Genomic DNA, 9,222 nt, shown 5'->3' with positions numbered 1-9,222 from the left:
CATTGGCCACTGTCAGCAGACAGGATACTGGGCTGAATGGACCTTTGGTCTGACCCAGTATGGCCATTCTTATGTTCTTATGTGTTATTGGACAATTTTTTTGGTTTTGTTCTTTGAGCATTTTAAGGATTGTGTAGGTTTTAGTTCTTACTCACGGCCTACGATAGGTGCATAAAATGGAAAATAATAGAACAAAGCATACCTAGGGACTGGAGGAAACGGTGTTGTTAATTCAGGCACGGGAACTTCCCCCAGAGTCGGCACTGAACCAGTGCCCCGTACACAGATGACTGTATTCAGGAGGCAGTCATGCTAGCCCCTTCTTTGTTACGAAGTGTTTGTTACACATGTAAAGTAGCATTGTCACCCTTAGAGAGAGCTTTTGTACAACCTTGACTGAACATTACTTTATGCTATTTATTATATACCAACCCTTTGAAAATCAAGACAGCTAAGGTGGCAATCTCCCTATCCCTGCTAACACTGTATCCTTGGGGGTTGTCCTAATTACATAAACCATTGGTTCAATGTATTACAGAGCATCAGACTGGTCTTGTCACCTTTCACATCAACCATCCCTTTGTTGTGGTACAGTGTGTGATGCTTCCCCGGGGTGCCCAGGGCTGCAGGGCACCTCGCTTCCACCTGCCCTTAGCATATAGAAACTTTGTCTGTGCCCACTGGGTGTCAGCTCCCTGATTCCCCAGGTCTGATGTCCCTCTGCAGGTTAGTGATAGGCACGCTCCAACCTCGAACCCTCCATGAGTCCCCCTGCAGTGTCCAGCCCCCGTCACGCTGGACACTCACAGAATTCACAGATCCACTGCTCCCAAAGGAACAATATCCACCCCGCTTACCACCCATACCTTAGATCTCCGCTTAACACACAGCACTTAGAGATGTTTATAGTGAAAAACATGTAAAACAAAGTATAGAGATTTGAGAAGTAGCAAGTACAAGTATTGAAAAACAAATGGTAACACGAAAAACAAAATTATAACACATTTTAGAGCCTTGACTTAATTAACAAGATACTTTCCTGTCTAATGAAGTTTAGCTCACCCAAACGTTTTGCAGTGTTTTCCAGCCAAGTTGGCTGTGATCCTTTCATAAGAGAGAACACACTGGCCGTTCATCTTCTCCATGAAGGATCCAGGGTGTGCCTCAGTGCTTCCAGTTATACCCAGAAATCTATTGTCTTTACTTATAAACAGGTGCCCCCCCCGCCCCTCCCAGGTGGTTTGTTTTTTCTGGCAGCTTTCCCTATTCTGTGATTTCTCACTCTTTTTTGATTAGCATCAGTCTCAGTAATGCAAATAGGACTCCATTATGATACATACAATGCACAATAGATCCTTGACCAGACAAAGGGAGATAAGAGTCTCAGTCCCCCTGCTGGAAGAGAACCTGTCCAAGGCCTCTCACCCCCTGGTGATGTGCTTTAACTCTAAGGCTTTAAGAACATAATTTCAAGTATAGATAATTTCTTAAATATTACTCGTGCGTACATTTCACAATGACTATGATGACCAGTAAACCACTAGCTTTTGGGAGAGACCTTACATGCCACCATTTGGTGAATTATTATGCATCTTTCTGCTCCAGGGGATGCCTGTAAAACTGCATGCATCCAATCTATTGGCATCAAGAGGTCCCTGGGTCACCCAGTATTCATATAAGTGCATTCCACTTGAAACTGTGACATTTTAGCTCTGTCTCTGAGGCCTACTATTTTAAAACTGCTCATAGTTCAGGTCATTATGTGCACAAATGGCCAGTTAGACAAGTAAGAGGGAAACGATGAAGAGATTGCTTCTTTCATCTCTGTCAGTTCCTTTCTCCTTTTTGTGCGTCAAAGTGAAGGAGATATCAAATGAGGTCCCACTAGACTGTGAGATGTGGAAATAACTTAAAATGTGATCCTAAAGGGGCTTTTATAGTGTGACAGTGTAATCCACTGGTCAGTGTGTTTTGTGTGTCCCCCTTTTTGTTCCATCCACACAGGATGTAAATCTGTTACAGCTCTCAGCCTGGGAACCTGCCTCTTTGACTCAAGCTGTGAAGACTCATACTTTCACCTGTGGAAGGCTCCAGTTACAGTGTTGGCCAAGATGGCAGCCACTACAACAGTGTCTTACATCATTTTCCAGGACTGGGAGAATGCACCTAGGCTGAAATAGGGGACATTTTTCATTACTAGAGAAGATTCAAATTCCAATTTCCACGCAGAATTTGGAGCAAGGTGTTGATTCCCGCCCCCTCCCCCATTTTAGTGTAACTCTATTGTGTAAGGTAAGAGCTGCGAAGACACTCTTTTTCAGATAGCACGGCACAGGGCCATCCAAAGGAAGGACTCAGAGGCATTATGGGGAATAAGGCCATGTAACTACTGACTTGGCTAGCTGGATAGATAGAAGGCCAAGGAGGCAGTGTTTGAAAGAACGTATGATGGAATAGTTCACACTGAGCACCTTGACAATTAACTTCTTGATACTTGCTTTGGTTTGAAGCCTAAATGCTAAGGAAATTATTTTTTCAATCAGTTTAAGTGTTGACTATTCATTGTTTGTTTGCATGACAGACCTGTTCTTCTGCCCTTTGGACCCATTTGCAGGCTTCTTACTTTCAGTGAGTCACAAAAGCCTTTATAAAACCCTGAATCAATGGTTAGTCGGGCCCATCGTTGTATGAAGTGTGTGTGTGTATATATACATATATGGAACAAGTGAATACCAAAGAATTTGTACTTTGTTACATGTGATAACTTAGCAAACGTTCTCCTCTTAAGCTGCAGTGGAATGTTTCACGAAGCGTAGGTGATTAAAGCTGGTGCTGAGTCCCAGGAAGGTGTGGCTAACGTACCGTTTTGAGTAATGGCTGACAGCTGGGATCAACTATCATATCCAAACTACCCCCAGAGCAAATCAAATACACCTTGGACACACAGGAAGTCTTATCTTGCAGATTTTAAGCACTTTACATTCTAAGCCAGCTATACAATTCCACTGGGGAAAGACCCACTAAGATCTTGTCAACTTAATCTGGTTAGGACAAAAATAAGTTTTTAAATAGAAATCCTCTCACCTAATGTGAAATAAGAAGTGGATCATGATCTGCTGGACTCCAGTCAGAGGGCCAGTGATCCCTGGACAACCTGTTATTGACAGGACACCCGTGGAACAGAGAACTTGGGGCAGTTTGGCTGAGTTACTTCCAGTCTATGTAGAGAGAACAGACCACAAGGTTAATAAAGTTTCACTGGTTCAGTTTAACCTGCATTCAGTTTCACGCATTGCAAATGAAACAAAGCATGTGGTTAGGAATGGGGAATTTAGCACATACCTTAATCTAAGAATTTGCTGAGTTGTACCAATAAGAATTAGTACAAACAGGTAAAACATTTGTATTTTAAATTACTTTGAAAAAGTCTCAGTAGTTTGATGCACAGCAAATGTCTGCTAGCTTCCTTCTAATCACAATACAGGGCACAGTTTAAAGCAGCTTTTTGGCTGGACATTGGCTAAGATTGAAACATACCAGCTGCTGTATTGACCAAAGGCCCAACACCCTAAATAAGTTCTATAAGGTATATTTAACTCTTAACATGGGTATACCTGCCTGATGAAAATTCCTGGCAATCTGCTGTCAACGGGTTGCTCTGATTACATAAAGAAATCCAGTGATTACAAAGCTGTGGAGATGTCAGCAAATGCATTAAGTACCTCAGGGCTACAAATGTGAGAGAAACTGTAATAGATCTGCACTGGCCCTTTGATCTTAGGGGAACCCTCCTCTGAGCTAATCCCAGGGAAGAGAATTCAGTACGTTGGCCTTCACTACAATGGACCATCCAGGTGAGCCTTGTTTATTTGTCAGTTAGGGTTTTTGTGGCTGAGGTTGGAGGGGAAACTCAGAGACCAGCCAGGTAGCTCCTAAGAAAGGCTTCTAGTATAGAAATTTAGGAAGAGAATTCTCCTGAAGTATGTTTTTTATGGTGATTGCAGCTGCTAAAGATTATAACCAGTAGCAGCCCTATACTTGAGATAGAGAGGCCCAGAATGGGTTTTATGTTTTGTAGGGTTTGTTTTAATGATAGCCAGGCCAACCCTAGGACATCTCAAGAATCAACACAGAGGAGGGACAAGGATCCACAACAATTGTTTGCACTTAATGAATCAGGTGAATTCATAGTAAGATTTTTCTCTGCCCAAGTTTTGCAGGTTGAAGGTGTAGATATTCCGGTTAAACTCCAAATTGCACAGACATCTGGCTAAAATATGGGCACAAAATGCTGTCTTCTAGGTAGCCAGTGACAATGCAATGCCATGTAGGTAATCCATGTTCAGTCCTGAGCTCAGCTTATCAGTTGTAAGACGGTAGAAGTATGGGATGTTGTACCACACCTGGTGGTTTTAATATATGATGAAATGTTTGATTTCAAACCAAGCAAAGCCAACAGAGCGAACGATGAGGCTAACACTCTAGCCCAGCATTTCCCAAACTTTTTTGGCCACGGAACACTCTTTAGCCTATTAGGGAACACTCATAATATTATTTTGTAGTCGTTTGGTTTTCAAATAAGAATTGTGTTATTTATGCTCAAATATATTTTATTTTATAAAACAAAGCAAAAATACAAATTTAAAATAACTTGAACTAACAATTTCTAACTGGAAAGCACGTATAAAGTAGTACAAAAATCAAGTGCAAGTGTCAAAATTAAAAACAATGTTCTACTTAACCTGTTTTTATATATACACAAACACCAAACAAATTAAAGTTTTACTAGGAAAATCTATTTTTATAAACAGAAATACAAATTTGGATTTAATGGGATTGGTGTTTCTGCATTTTTCTATCACAAATTTGCTTAATATTAGGAATAATGCTGGAAAGTTGAATCCCTCATGTCAGGTGCAGCATCAAGTCTATTCCTATATTTGTTTTTTGTTGCAGTATAATATGAAAATCCCATCTCACACAAATAAGTTGTAGCAAAAGGAAGGAGCACTCAAACTGCACGTTTAGCCACATTAGGGTACTCTTCTATTAGGCTGCTCCAAAAATTATCCAGCAGAAGATCCTTAAACTTTTGTTTCAAGTCAGAGTCAGTTAGGTTTTCATAATCATGCGCAGTAAAGCCAACTGGTTTGGCTGTAATTACAAACGGATTTTGAACCCAAGCATTATCATCAGTAGTTGTAGGAAAATATTCTAATAAAGAGGCCTGCAAGTCACGTAAGTGCTGTAAAATGGTGCTGGAAACTTCTTCATGGACTGTAGAATTTATTTCAGTCAGAAATTCATGTAGTGTAGGGAAGCAACCCAGAATTCCAGTTTCTTTTTTAACGACAAAATTTTATCCATTGTAGTAAAAATGGTCACATTCTTTCCTTGCAGCGACAGATTAATTTCATTTAATTTTGCAAAAATATCTGCAAGATATGCAAGTCTCATCAGCCTCATCAGAGGAATTTGTCAGACAGTCATTAAATTTTTGTCCTGAATTATCTGAAGTGAAGAATACCAGTTGTTCACTACGAAGCTCAAAAAGCCTCACAAGCACTTTTCCTCTGCATAGCCACCTCACTTCCATATGTAAAACAAGTGTTTTGTGCTGACTACCCGTTTCCTCACACAAAATCTTAAATAACCTGGATTGAAGTGGTCGAGATTTGACAAAATTGATAATTTGTACTGCTTCATCAAGCACAATTTTCAGATATGCTGGTATTTTTTTAACAGCAAGTGCTTGTCTGTGTAGAACACAATGGCTCTTAGTGCTTTCTGGTGCCACACTTACGATTCATATTACAGCTCCCTTCATCTTCCTGATCACTGCCTGAGCACCGTCAGTACATACATCAATACATTTTCCCCAACTAATTTCTGATAAAATTGTTGATGCAGTTGAATATTTCTTCTCCAGTCATGTTGCTTTGCAGAGATTCACGTAAGAGCAGGTCCTGTTCAATAATATTATTAAATCTATATTGGACAAATACTAGTAGCACAGCAAGTCCTGAAACGTCAGTGGATTCATCTAGCTGCAGTGAATACTCATGGCAAATTTTCAGTCAGCAAAGTAGCTCTTTTTCTATGTCATCAGCAAGATCTATAATACGGCATGCAACAGTATTATCTGACAACTGTTCAGCATCAATTTTTTTTACCAGACTGCTCGCTCAACATGCACGTTACAGTATCTTTCGCGCAAGGCTTGATAAGCGTTTCTCCAATAGTGTGAGCTTCTCCGGCAAGCGCTATACAGTAACTTACTCGATAAGATGCCTCTGTTGCACTTTCATTGTCTGTTTTAGCAATTTTAATCATCGAAAGTTTACAATTTCCAAGTGAGTCACGCTGCCTCTTGAAAAAACTTATATCTATGTATTTATATTCAGGATGCTTGGTTTCCAAATGCCTACGAAGTTTAGCAGGAGCCAATGAACTGTTTGCTAGTATTTTGTTGCACACGACGTACTGCGCATCAGGAACATCTTTATTTCCAACACATGTAAAACCGAAAGACAAATAACTTTCATCATACTTTCGTTTCGGTCTTTTAACACCTGCTTCTTGTTTTTTGATATACTTTGGTGGAAATTCTTTCACCGTGGATAACTCACTGGTACTAACAGATTTTTCGGCAACAAAAGACTGCGATTGTTCATCCTCACTTTGAAGCGTCACGATATTTTGCTTGTTTATTTCGGCCACGGTTGGAGTACCAGAAAAACTTGCTTTTCGTTTCAAAGTTCCTTCTTTTAGCCACAAATCCATGGTGATTAGGTTTAGTAGCAATATTTAGAAATACTGATTTTTGTCAAATTTTGCTTGTCACAAATATTTATATTGTTTCGAGCGAAGCTAGTTTGGTTGTGCTTATCGCACACACGGTAAAGACCCACAGGTTTTAACATATTGAGTGAATATGTTATATTCAACATGGCGTAAACAGAACGGTGTGTGTGCATACTGCTGCAGTTTGCGCAGCCTCGAGTGGAAGGGGTACGACATCATTAACTGAAACGTGCCCAAAAGGGGTAGACGTCAACATGCTTGTGTGCCGTGTTCTCTTTACGCCATGATATTCAATACAAGATCTATCAATAACCGGAAGAAGAGTTTTATGTTAAATTATAGTCATTCAAAAAGAGTTGTAAACTATGCTTCAAATAAGCCAAATTTTAAAAAAAATGTAAAGACCCTTTTTTAAAATTATGATTCTTTCACGGAACACCTATTCGCATCGTGCAGAACACCAGTGTTCCACGGAACACAGTTTGGGAAATGCTGCTCGAGCCTTATCTCATATTCTTGTGGGAAAATATAAGGCATATCACTACAAGTGAAGCTCAAAGTGCAACACTCTCAGCCAGACACCCTTCTTGGCTTGCGTTGGGTGAGGTTGTGGGTCAATATTTTATAAGCATTCACCTTTGCAATTCGATTTTACATATGCATGATATATCCTGTGAGATAAATATATGTAAAAAATTAACTCTGCTCGGAAGTAGATGGAACACGGTGTTGGGAGGGCGGGTGTGATATTTTGGCTTGGCCAAGGGATATTTTTCAAAACGTATTGTTTTGAGTAAACAGGATATAAAGCAAATGGTTTAAAATACCTCACTGAAATATCCGTGGAGTCAAATTTAATCTGTGTATGGCAAAGCTGGTTCTCAAAATAAAACAACACTCATCTACTTGTCTCTAAATGTTTCTTATGAATTGAAGGTAAAATTCAGCCCTGTGCAGAGAGACTTCGCCTGGCTTCTGCACCATGTCAGCCAGTGGGACTTACTGCGCAATGCTTTGGACAGCACTTAAGTCCACAGAAGAACGGAATTCACCCTGAGGCCCTAAAGCATTTCAGGTACCATATAGACATAAAAACAAGTACAGTGCCTGCCCCAGAGTGCTTACAATCTAAACAATGTAATGAAGGATGCGGCACAGCAGTGAGATGATGCAATTATTCAGTAAAGGCCTGTGTGAACCACAGTTGGATATTGAAAATGACAAATAAAAGAGAGCTCCTGGAATTGCCTTGGTTGATTCACATTTTGTGAGCATCCCGCTAGAAGTGGGTCTTAAGTAGGAACTTGGATGTGGGTGGTGACTAGGTGAATCTGTTTGTGGAGTATGATGGAAAAGGCACAGAGACATTTGTGAGAGAAGCAGCCAAAGTGCTGGCAAGGCTGCCATCACTAGTGGAATAGAGGTGTGAGAGTCAATAGTGCAATAAGAGTAAATCAGATAAGCAGAGCCTGGAGGAAAAGGTGCTGGAATTTGATGCTGTGGAGAAGGTTTCAAAGAGTGGAGTGATGTTGCCAGATTGACAGGCAAAGATGATGATCTTGCCAGCAACAACCGTATGGACTGAAGGGGAGCAAGATCTGTGTAAGGAAGGCCAAAGAGAAGGAGGGTGCAGTAGTCATGATGGGAAATGACTTTAAAACCCTATTTCTTGAGACCCAAGGCTGGGTTTAATCCCTGTGGTATTATCCCACTGTGGTGTTGCTGCCCCTAAAGACTATTTGCCTCCCACCTGTTGTACCAATAAATTAAAAACCAGCAGGATCTTATTAAAGGGAAAAAGGCAAAATACCACATTTATTGTGAATACAGAAAGAATCATAGTAAGCAGTTAGTTATAGCTATAACATTCCATTCAATCTCATATTTATTCACACATTCACACACACACACACACACACACACACAGGTTCTGCAAGGTTGTCATCATAGTTACCAGCCTTAGAGTTGCTCATGCCAAGCCACTGGCCAGGTGGCCTGGACATGAGGAGGGAGCAGGGCCTTGTCAGATGCTCATCTGATGCTCCTGGAAGTTGGTTTGCAGAATCAGACCCCAAAGTTCTCACTTTTTAAGAGTCTATTTTTATAGGAATTTCTTCCTATGCCAGACTATGGGAATTGCTTCATCATGCTGTTGCTGAATCAATCAGCAGATAGCACATTCCTGACGGCTCCAAGAAGTTATCTTGTTCTTTGGTTCTCCCATTCTTGAGGCTGTTGGGTGGATTCCAGTCTGCCCTCCGGGGGTCCTCTGGTTATTTCCACTTGACGCCTTCTTCAGCCGATGGACACTGGATTCTTAGGCTGGCACCTCCCTGATCATTCAGTTCTTATCCACACCAAGCATCCATCCACATCCATCCTCTATCTCTATTTTAATCACAGTTGTTAATACAACAA

At 40.7% G+C, this 9,222-nt stretch overlaps 1 pseudogene; it reads right to left on the bottom strand.

Annotated features, from left to right (window-relative positions):
- Positions 1-4,827: 4,827 nt before the first annotated feature.
- On the bottom strand, positions 4,828-6,783 carry LOC141991346 (zinc finger BED domain-containing protein 5-like; annotated as a pseudogene).
- Positions 6,784-9,222: the final 2,439 nt, after the last annotated feature.

This window comes from Natator depressus, chromosome 7, assembly GCF_965152275.1.
Source record: "Natator depressus isolate rNatDep1 chromosome 7, rNatDep2.hap1, whole genome shotgun sequence".
NCBI lineage: Eukaryota > Metazoa > Chordata > Testudines > Cheloniidae > Natator > Natator depressus.
The sequence above is the reverse complement of the archived record's forward strand: the minus strand, read 5'-3'. Positions and strand labels throughout refer to the sequence as shown.